The sequence below is a fragment of the Zosterops lateralis genome, assembly GCF_965231275.1.
Source record: "Zosterops lateralis genome assembly, chromosome: 6".
Lineage (NCBI taxonomy): Eukaryota > Metazoa > Chordata > Aves > Passeriformes > Zosteropidae > Zosterops > Zosterops lateralis.
Genome location: NC_139761.1, coordinates 34160263 through 34169584, shown reverse-complemented (window position 1 = coordinate 34169584; position 9322 = coordinate 34160263).

Genomic DNA, 9322 nt, shown 5'->3' with positions numbered 1-9322 from the left:
AATCCGATTAAATGCAATGAACCAGCAGGATGTAACCAGCCAGCAGACAGAGAGACTGGGCTTTGGTTTGAATCAATAACTTGACTGCTCAGCACTCAGTCAGTAATTCTCTCCCTGATGCACAGATGATGAGAGTTTTCTCATTGCGTATTACTTCTTGATGCATTGCAAACGGCACACATCCCAGCCCAAGGGAAAAAGAAGAGTGAAGAGAGTCAGACATCAGAAACACAGAGAGGCAGAAACAGCTCATCAGAAAGAAAGCTCTCAGCAATAACATAAGCCAAAATACCTCTGCACCAGAGCCAGCTTGGAAGGTTATTTCACTCGACATTGCAGCACTCCATGCAGAAATTAGGGCAAGACGGATGTTTTACTGACAGGCATCTCTGACACATATTCCCAAAATCTTGCGCTTGGAGACAGGTTCTTCTCATTTGTCCTGAGGAAAATTGGGGCAGAGTGAGTGGGAGCTAGCAGGTTCAATTAGACTCCCTCTGTCATCAGGGAGGGTGAGGGGGCCTTGCTGTGCCAGCCTGGCACTGCACACCTGGGGAGAGTTCACGTGGCTGCTGGGTTTGGACTGGGCAGTGTCCATACTGCATGCCCTGCTCTGCCTTAAAGGGCCACTGCTGATCAAATTTAGAGCATAAAATTCTGCCTGCCTTCATGCTTTGCTGCATCTTGGAGAGGTGGCAAGAACAGCCTCTGCCCTGCCTCTTACGTACCAGCTCCTTCTTGGCCCCAACACAGACACACAAAAATATGTCACACAGCTCAGGTCCATGCTCATCTCCTGCTTACTACTCCCATAGCAAGTTTTTAAATCTGGTTCCCCGTGTCCTTGTTCCTCTCTTGAAACCCTTTCTTCCTGTACAGATACACAGTTCTACAAAAGAACCTGTCTTTTGTAATACCCACAGGAAAACAGTTCAGCATCATATTGTTCTTTACTGCATCTGGCCTCCCTTCCAGGATTAGAATTTAGGGAAGAACCCCAGAACCATTTGAGGTTTTGGGATATTCTATAACCAATACAGACACGTACATGCTGTATGGCATGTATGCCACAGATTCTGAGGTGTATGCTCCTGATGTAACCTGTGCCATCCTCTGTGAACAGATTTTGATGCTGTAATTGTTGGATGTCAGCCCTTCCCAATGCAGTTGTTCAGAAGAGACACAGTGCAGACACATGATCCTTTCCCATCCCTGATCAGAAATCTGGAATGTGCTATAGACTAAGTCACACCACAGGACATGGGCTCACTTAGATTTATACAGTCAGAGGCACATGCAGAGCATCTTAAAAAGAGGAGATGCAGACAGCCCACCTCAGGTTCACAGGCTGCATTCAGTGTTAAAGAAATTAGAGATGCAGGTCCCTGATAAAAGTCAAAGTCGATCAATAGATGAGAGAGTCAGCAAACTCCATGGTTTGTCACTTTCTCTCACCCTGGCTTTGACCAACCTTTTGGTCCCAGACAGGACATGTCCCATCTCAGAGTGACATTAAGGTAGAGGGTGGAGAAGAGAGCAGCAGATACTGCCTCCATCTCACCTCAGCTCTAACTCTTGAATATAACACTGCATTGCAGAAGAGAAGCATTAATGCTGTAGATGCCATTCTGTACATAGCACCAAGAAGGAAATACTGCTCATAACCAGGAGAGGGAACATTTTCCCTTAAATTATGTTACACAAAGGGTAAAAATGAGCGTGGGACCTACAGCCTCATTCTACTCTATAAACGTGCAGTGAAAAGCCACAGAGCTCCCATCTAAAGATGATCCAGTGCCCCTGCCATTGTACTGTACCAAAAGGGCAAAGATCTGACAGCAGAGACCTGCCATGAGGAGACAGATTTTCACCCTTTATTATTTTCCATTCTTTCTTATTTTTACCTTATACAGACTAAGAGAGTAGAGGTTTCTAGCTTTGAACATCAAAAAATGAGATTTTTTTTTTTTTTTCCCCCTCTGGAGGCCTCTAAGACAAGCAAGGCACTGAGAAGTTACGGCAAGTTCTTTAAAGTCAACAGGCCAGGGGAGGGAAAGAGCAACTTGTTTTTGTCAAGTGACAGGCCAGCAATGCTAGGGCAGAAGATAGCAGCAACATGAACTTTGTAACTGCTGGTGTCTGGACACAGTAATTTGTAGTAATAGTGACTCTTAAAATTTCCTTTATGCGTGTACTAATCTAATGAAGGGGAAACACAACTGTACATCCTTGAGAGACAGAACTGGACCTTTAATCAGAAAACCTTTCTTTGGAGCAACAGGCTGCACTGGTATGGCAATTATTTTGCTATGTTGCCTTCATTTTTCCTACTTATCAAGCCAATAAAATCTTGCTAAAAATAAATATTTGAAGCAGACAGCAGCGCAAGCTATACAGAAGTAACACTTCTTAACAGAAGATATTGAATCAGAAGGGACTTACAAGGAGCATCAAGTCCAACTCTTAGCCTTGCACAGGAAATGCCCAAGAATTACCCCATGTGCCTTCATCACAGGCCACTGTCCAGCTCAAAGATGTTCCCTTTCAGTTTAAGAAGACACACACTGGCTAACTTCAGCTGCTGAGGAGGCTTGGGTTTTGTGGGTTTTTTTGTAAGTGAAAAGTTATACCTTCATGCTCTGGACAGCCTGGCAATACTGTGTTAAGCGGAAAAGAACAAACTGCTTCTTGGGCTGGGGCCAGTAAGTTGAAACAGATCAGACCCACTGCAGTTAGAGAGATTCAGATCTTACCTTCCAGTAAGGTAGATTCCCTTTCCTTTTACAGCTTCCGATAGGTTCCACAGCCATTTTTAACCCTGAGAAACATTAGCAATTATGGGAGTTATTAGCAGGTACCCAAACAACGTGGAGAAGAAAAGTCCAGCTCCAGCTTAATTTATGATACATCATTCTTGCAAAGATGAAATGTCACATGTACTCCTCAATGTGATGCTCCAACCTCCTAGGTGCACAGCTGTGTGCAGAGGCTATTTTAAGTAGAAAAACAACTACTATCAATTCACCTCCTGTGAGATACACTAACAGAGCATGTTTCTTTTGCACAATGATTAAATTTTCAGTGTCAGATGGAAAGTCAGAGCTGTTCTGGAGAACTCAAAGAAAAGTTACTCAGCAAATGACACTAAAGTCAAGCGCCTCTGTACATTTGCAACCCCACCAGACATCACCCTTACAGATATATAACCCCATTTGGCATCATCTCTAGGTAAGAATTACATGGTCTCAGTGACCTTTTCCAGCCAAAGCCTTCACCAGGGCTGCCCATTCAGGAGTTCTTTAGCTGTTTCAAGACCAGGAAGTATATCTGAATTCTCCAACTTTCTAAAAAGAGGTTAGCTGCTGGATTTCTATCCACAAGGTGTTTCTCAACTGCAAAGGTTTCAATATTGATTATAGTCCACCAATTTCTACCCACTTTGTTCCCTTTGGTCAAAAGAAGAAAAGAATTGACAGGCTTAACTTTTAAACAATAAATACATATCCAGGAAAACAGAACTGCCCAACCCCTGTTTTTATTTAATCCAAAGATCATAAAATACCCCACACATGCACACTGAGACCACAGTAGCTCTTGCATACACATTCAGTGCTTCCTTTACACCTACCATTGCTGTGATCCCTGAAGGCAAGGCCATAAAAAGTATGGACATTACAATTAGGACTTCATTTAGGAGTGGAAACTGCAGAGACCACACCAATGTTCTTCACACCCTTCCCCTATACACTGTGCAATACCCCTCAGCTCATTTGCAGCAGCCTCCACTTCAAGTTTCTCCTTCCTGGTGCTGCTCATCCAGCCAGTCACAGCAAGGTCAGAATTCCTGCTGCACACATACACAGGAAAGGCACTTTCCTCCTTCCTATCCACGTTCTCAAGTGGTTATCTAAGTACAGAGGCACAAAGATCCACTGCTGCCATCTATCATAGCAGCAGACCATGACAACTGTACCACAAACTCTGCAATGTTGAGGAGAGCCAGCAGCCAGAGGAAAGATAAAACGTCTGGCACTGAAGGGCATTGAGGCTACAAGAGCCATCTCCTTTAATCCTCCCGTGAGCCATGCTGCCACACAGCTTCTGTAGATGAGGCTTCTTTCATAATGCTGAATTTTAGATTGTAGGGATAAACATGGAAAAGCTCTCAGACTCACTGCCTAGTCATCCACTTGTACCCACTCACCTTCATGTGAAGTGTCTGCATAGTGGAGATGTCAGGGATACAAACTTTTGTTCAAGATCAGTCACCTCTCAGTTTCTTTGTCAAAAAGAAACAACTGAACATGGGAAATCCATTGCAGTCACAGAACTCGATTCATTCTACTGATAGCATCACTCTCTGAGGGCAAGAAACGCTTCAGAGGTGTAACAGTAAGACTCACCCAGAGTACTAGTAAGGTCTGTAAGCATGGTTTTTAACAGGCCTCTTCAACCCTGTATAACCAGGAGTATCTCACTGAAAGTGTTCCTTCAGTTAATGGGCAGAAGCCCATTAATCTCCACAGACTCCAACATAACTGTAATCATATATCAAAATTACCACTTCAGACACTGGCTGGGCATACAGATACAAAATAAGCATTTTCCCCCTATTAATTTCAATCTGCTTTTAGATTTTCCAAATATTATGTAGCTTTGGTGTCAGTCAGCATGATACAGCTTAATTTTATTAGGTCTACAAGTTTTTCTGAATGAGGCATTTTTCTTTAACCCTCATCCACAATAACAGTTTGTTAATCTCTCGACATCACAGGCAAGAGGGAGAAGTGCTGTGATAAGGAGGGTGGAACGTTGTGCAATTCTGCCTGCAGGGATATTTGGATAAGGCTTGCACATATCAGTAGAAGAATGGCTTAATTTGTCAGCTGGAACAATAGATGACAGCTCCTCATCTTGCTGCTCTGCTCTTCCCTAATGAGTCGCTCATAAAAATACTGATGTACGTTTTTATTTCCTTAACAAACGAAGGAACATTCTACAGCAATCACCAGGAAGCCTGCAACACCACAGCTCCTAAATATTTAAGTTTGTAGTAGTAACTTTTGGAACATAAATGCACCCAAAGCACTTCCTCACATCTCTGAAAGGATTTACCACAAACTACAGTGATCAAATCTCCAGTTACTGAGGTGACATATTTACTAAAGACACTAAAGGAATGCTAATATACTCCATAACACTTTACAATTAAAGCTGAGTTTTACTCGCCAAAAACCAAGAGTCTGTCTGGGAAAAATACTGGCTTTTCCCTTCTCACTGCTTTACATTTGCTTGTACCAGCTTTAACAGCACCTCTGTTTGCTTCACTTCTCCTACTGACTTTACATTAATCATATTCTCTTGTGCTTAAGCCAGTATAAAGAGATCACACTTTCTTAATGACACAAGTCCTGTGAGCTACCAGAAAAATCAAAAGCAAGCAACCAGCTGAGAGGATTGCTTGCTGCTGGAATCAAAGAGATAAAACACTGTGTGACGGGATCTTAGATAAGTCTGTAGACAGCAAGTGCAGGAGAAAAACATAAATCCATTTTTTAAATGAATTGCTTATGAATCATCTCCATCAAGCGCTATCTCTTAAATGGATGCATAAAGTTTGCAAATGCATACATCACTCATCCTGTAACAGCACCATTCCCCTTTCTCTTTCCTGAAAACACAGGTCTAAACCCCAGTTCTGCTTACAGGGCAGCTGGAAAGTATGGAAAAGATCTATACACTATGTCAACTCAGCAGTTCTAAGAGGAATCTCATCAATGTATACAAACACTTGAGAGAAGGGTGCAAAAGAGATGGCGTCAGAATTAGTTTGCTTTTTTTGGTTTGAGACTGACAAGACTGAGAGCACGGGATGGAACAAAGATGATTTCCTTTAGGTCCAAAGGGTCCTCAAGCCTTTTAACAGTGGCCTGGAGCAATCTTAGGCCCATCATCTCCTTGTTTCGTAAACTCCAGAGATTTCCCTGGGGGTGCAGGAGGAGATAGCTTCAGAGCAATGCCAACTCCTAAATGCTCTGTGAGAAACACGAGTTGCCAAATGCCGTGCTCAAGCAGAGCTATCACATCATCTCTGCATTAACACCTCTGAACACATTCAGAGCCATATCCAAATCCACCTGCTACACTGCCTCCCAACATGCAGTTTCACATTCCAGGTTTGCAAGAGGTGCTCAGACATTATGAAGAAATGCAGAAAACACACTCCTGCAAAAATAAAACACTGCAACGCTTACATCCCATTTAAGAATGTAATTTCTTTCCATCAGAGCTGTCATAAAACCCCATGCAGTAAATGACAAGCCAACTCCGAAGCACTGCACCTAGTAAAAATTTAATATAATAAAACAAATTGAAAACGGCAATATTATTTTAACCATTCACAATTAAAGTGGAAAAATTATAAGGCAGCCATTCATGGAATGATTATGTGTACAAATGGTTTGGAAAAAAGACATTAAAATTACAGTTCCATACATGGAGTCAGGTAAACAGCAATGACCACACAACGTTTTTCCCTGGAAAGCCAAGGCTGCTAAGAGATATAAGAGCAGTGAAGAAAGAAAAAGTATTTTTAAAAGAAGTTTGATGTGAACAGGAATCTGAAATTTGTGATAAAGAATCCCATATTCATCACAAACTTTCCCACCATACTGCAATCACTCCTCCTCCTTCCACCCTCAAAAGGATACAAGTACACTTTCCTTCTCTTTTTCCCAAGTGCCAGCACAGAACAGGAAGGGAGCAGCAGGAGCATTTATTCCACATCATCTCTTTTCTGCAATCAGCTGACACCACATGGCCACACCTGCTACTGTCAAAAGCTCCTTGAAGGCTCTGAACTAGTTCCTGAATAAACACAGTGGCTTTCCTGGGCCTCTTGGGTGAGATTAGCCTTTTACATAATCCACCCGGAAATAATTTTTTGATATCATGAGTGGGTTTCTGTGTTTAACACCCAGCCATCTAACAAGCCAAAACAATTAAAAAATCCTGTCTTGGTGTGACAGCTCTGCCATCCTTACCGAAGTTAATGTCAGTGCAGCTTCTGCCTCTGTCATTGAACGCTGAAAAAGAAGTATTTCCCTTCTTTATATAAGGAACAATAAAAGCATTAGAACAGTAGGGAAAGTACCTGAAGACATGAGCATCAGCAGAAACAGCTTTAGTCCAATTCCTCCTGCCAATTAGGAAATCATTAACTGAAAAGAAACAGGTGACGAGAAGATTATGGATTTCCTAGAGGGACTTACAGAAGTGGGACATGGCTGGCACTCGGTTTAAGCATTTACCTGCTAGACCTACTGCCACCTACCTCACAGAAATAAAAAAAACCAAGCAGAGAGGCTGTTACAGAGAGAGTAAGAGGAATTTGTTTGCACCAAGGTTTCCTGAGGAGTAGAAAATGATACCAGATGGCCCTGACTACACGCAGTGCTTGGATTTACCATGACAGATGGGGAGATAGGTAGAAAGAAAGGGCTATAATAGAATGGACCATTTAATTTAAATCATTAAAATACTCTGTTTCAACAAAATAATCCTTCATTTGGTACTAAAAATTTGGAAAGGTTCGATAATAAAAAATTTTACATTCTCCATATCAACATAACCAAAAGTTTCTTTAGTCACTGCAGTTTCAGTCACAGAATTGAAAATAGTAATTCCACAAAGATAACAGGCAGCCAAAACAAAATGCTGTCGCTACTTCTAAATAAGGAGAAATAAAAATAAAAATCACTGAAGTCTTCTGTCACTTAACCAAATGCCAAAATTAAAATGTACGGTTTTAGAATTTTTGTGCCAATTTTAAGTTGCCAACGTTTTCATTCAAATTCCCTCACCTGCTGCTGTAACTTGGCCTCTATATTTCATGAATCATTAAACTGAGTATTAGTATTTCTGATGGCTGCCCCAGAAACTAGAAACATGATGTGAAGGACAGGAAAATGTAAAGATGACAAGAGCTCTCAGCAGTGGCACCTGTGATTAATATGCCAGAGGTTATGTCAGCAGTGAAAAGCCTGGCTGCCACATCCTCACCAATACGCACCGACCCATGTAAAAAGGTCCTAAACACATGCTTCAGCCGGGAACAAAAGGCATGAAATGGGACCTTACCTCTGTCAACCACTGCTACTGTTATACACAAAGGGAGGCTGAAGAGGAATACAGTCAGGGTGTCAACTGCCAGGCTGGGTGCACATGCAAGTGACAGAAGAGAGGTTAAAGAATAAACTTACTGCTTTATGAAAAGCAAGCACTTAGCTTAGTGCAGCACTATCTCCTGCTCTTGCAAACCCTCCAACTTTTGGAAATGGTTACGTGGAAAGATTAAACATGGTAAAATAGTGAGATTATCAAGGAAGGAGGTAATTAGGGGGAAATCAGGAAGAACAGAAATCTGGAGTAAACATCCCTGTGTACCATTTGCATGTGCAAAGAACCTCTTCTGCTGAACTTTTTAAACCAATTACTTACCAGTTGCATTATGTATGTTGTAAAAATCCCAAATCCAAAACAAAACAAAACAAAACAAAACAAAAACAAAAAACAAAACAAAACAAAACAAAAAAAAAAAAAAAACAAACAAAAAAAAAAAACCAAAAAAAAAAACAACCCACATTGAAAAACACACACTGTTTGAAGATAATCCATCCACATCACTAATTTTGCAGCGGCTTTTCAGAACACAATATTGAAGGTCTTATAGAAAAAAAATTGCTTGTTTAGGTCTGAAGCACTAATTCTATTTGAAAATACCATCTTCTGGGAAAATATGACTTCTAATAATTTTGCATTGATCTTACATAGTAAAACACACAAATGAACAAGCACTCCTGGGAAATCAAATACGGTTCAATCCTGGGATACATCAGTATTATTACAGAACCAACAGACAAAGCCATCACCAAGAGCCAGGCCATACTCATTACTCTCTGAACTAACAGACAAAAAGGACAATAACAAAAATGTAAAGAAGTTATGAGGCACAATGGGCTCTGCAGTTTAAGTAATAAATGGCATGACAAACAGTTGCACTCATTCATATGGAAACAAGAAACACTTCAGTTAAGATGTTTCTTCAAAATTCATTAAAAAAAAGAAAAAATATATTTGGCAATGTTTTCTTCAAAAAGTGCAGGCAAAGTACAGCTTAAAAGGGGTTCAGCATTAAAAAGTTTTCCCCTAAAGAAAGAATTTTATGCTGATTCTGTGCACGTCAAGCACTCCTGACTTTTCAATGCACATTATAGTATAACATGTTTTGCATAAGGGAAATGGTGCCTTGAAAGTTGTGACA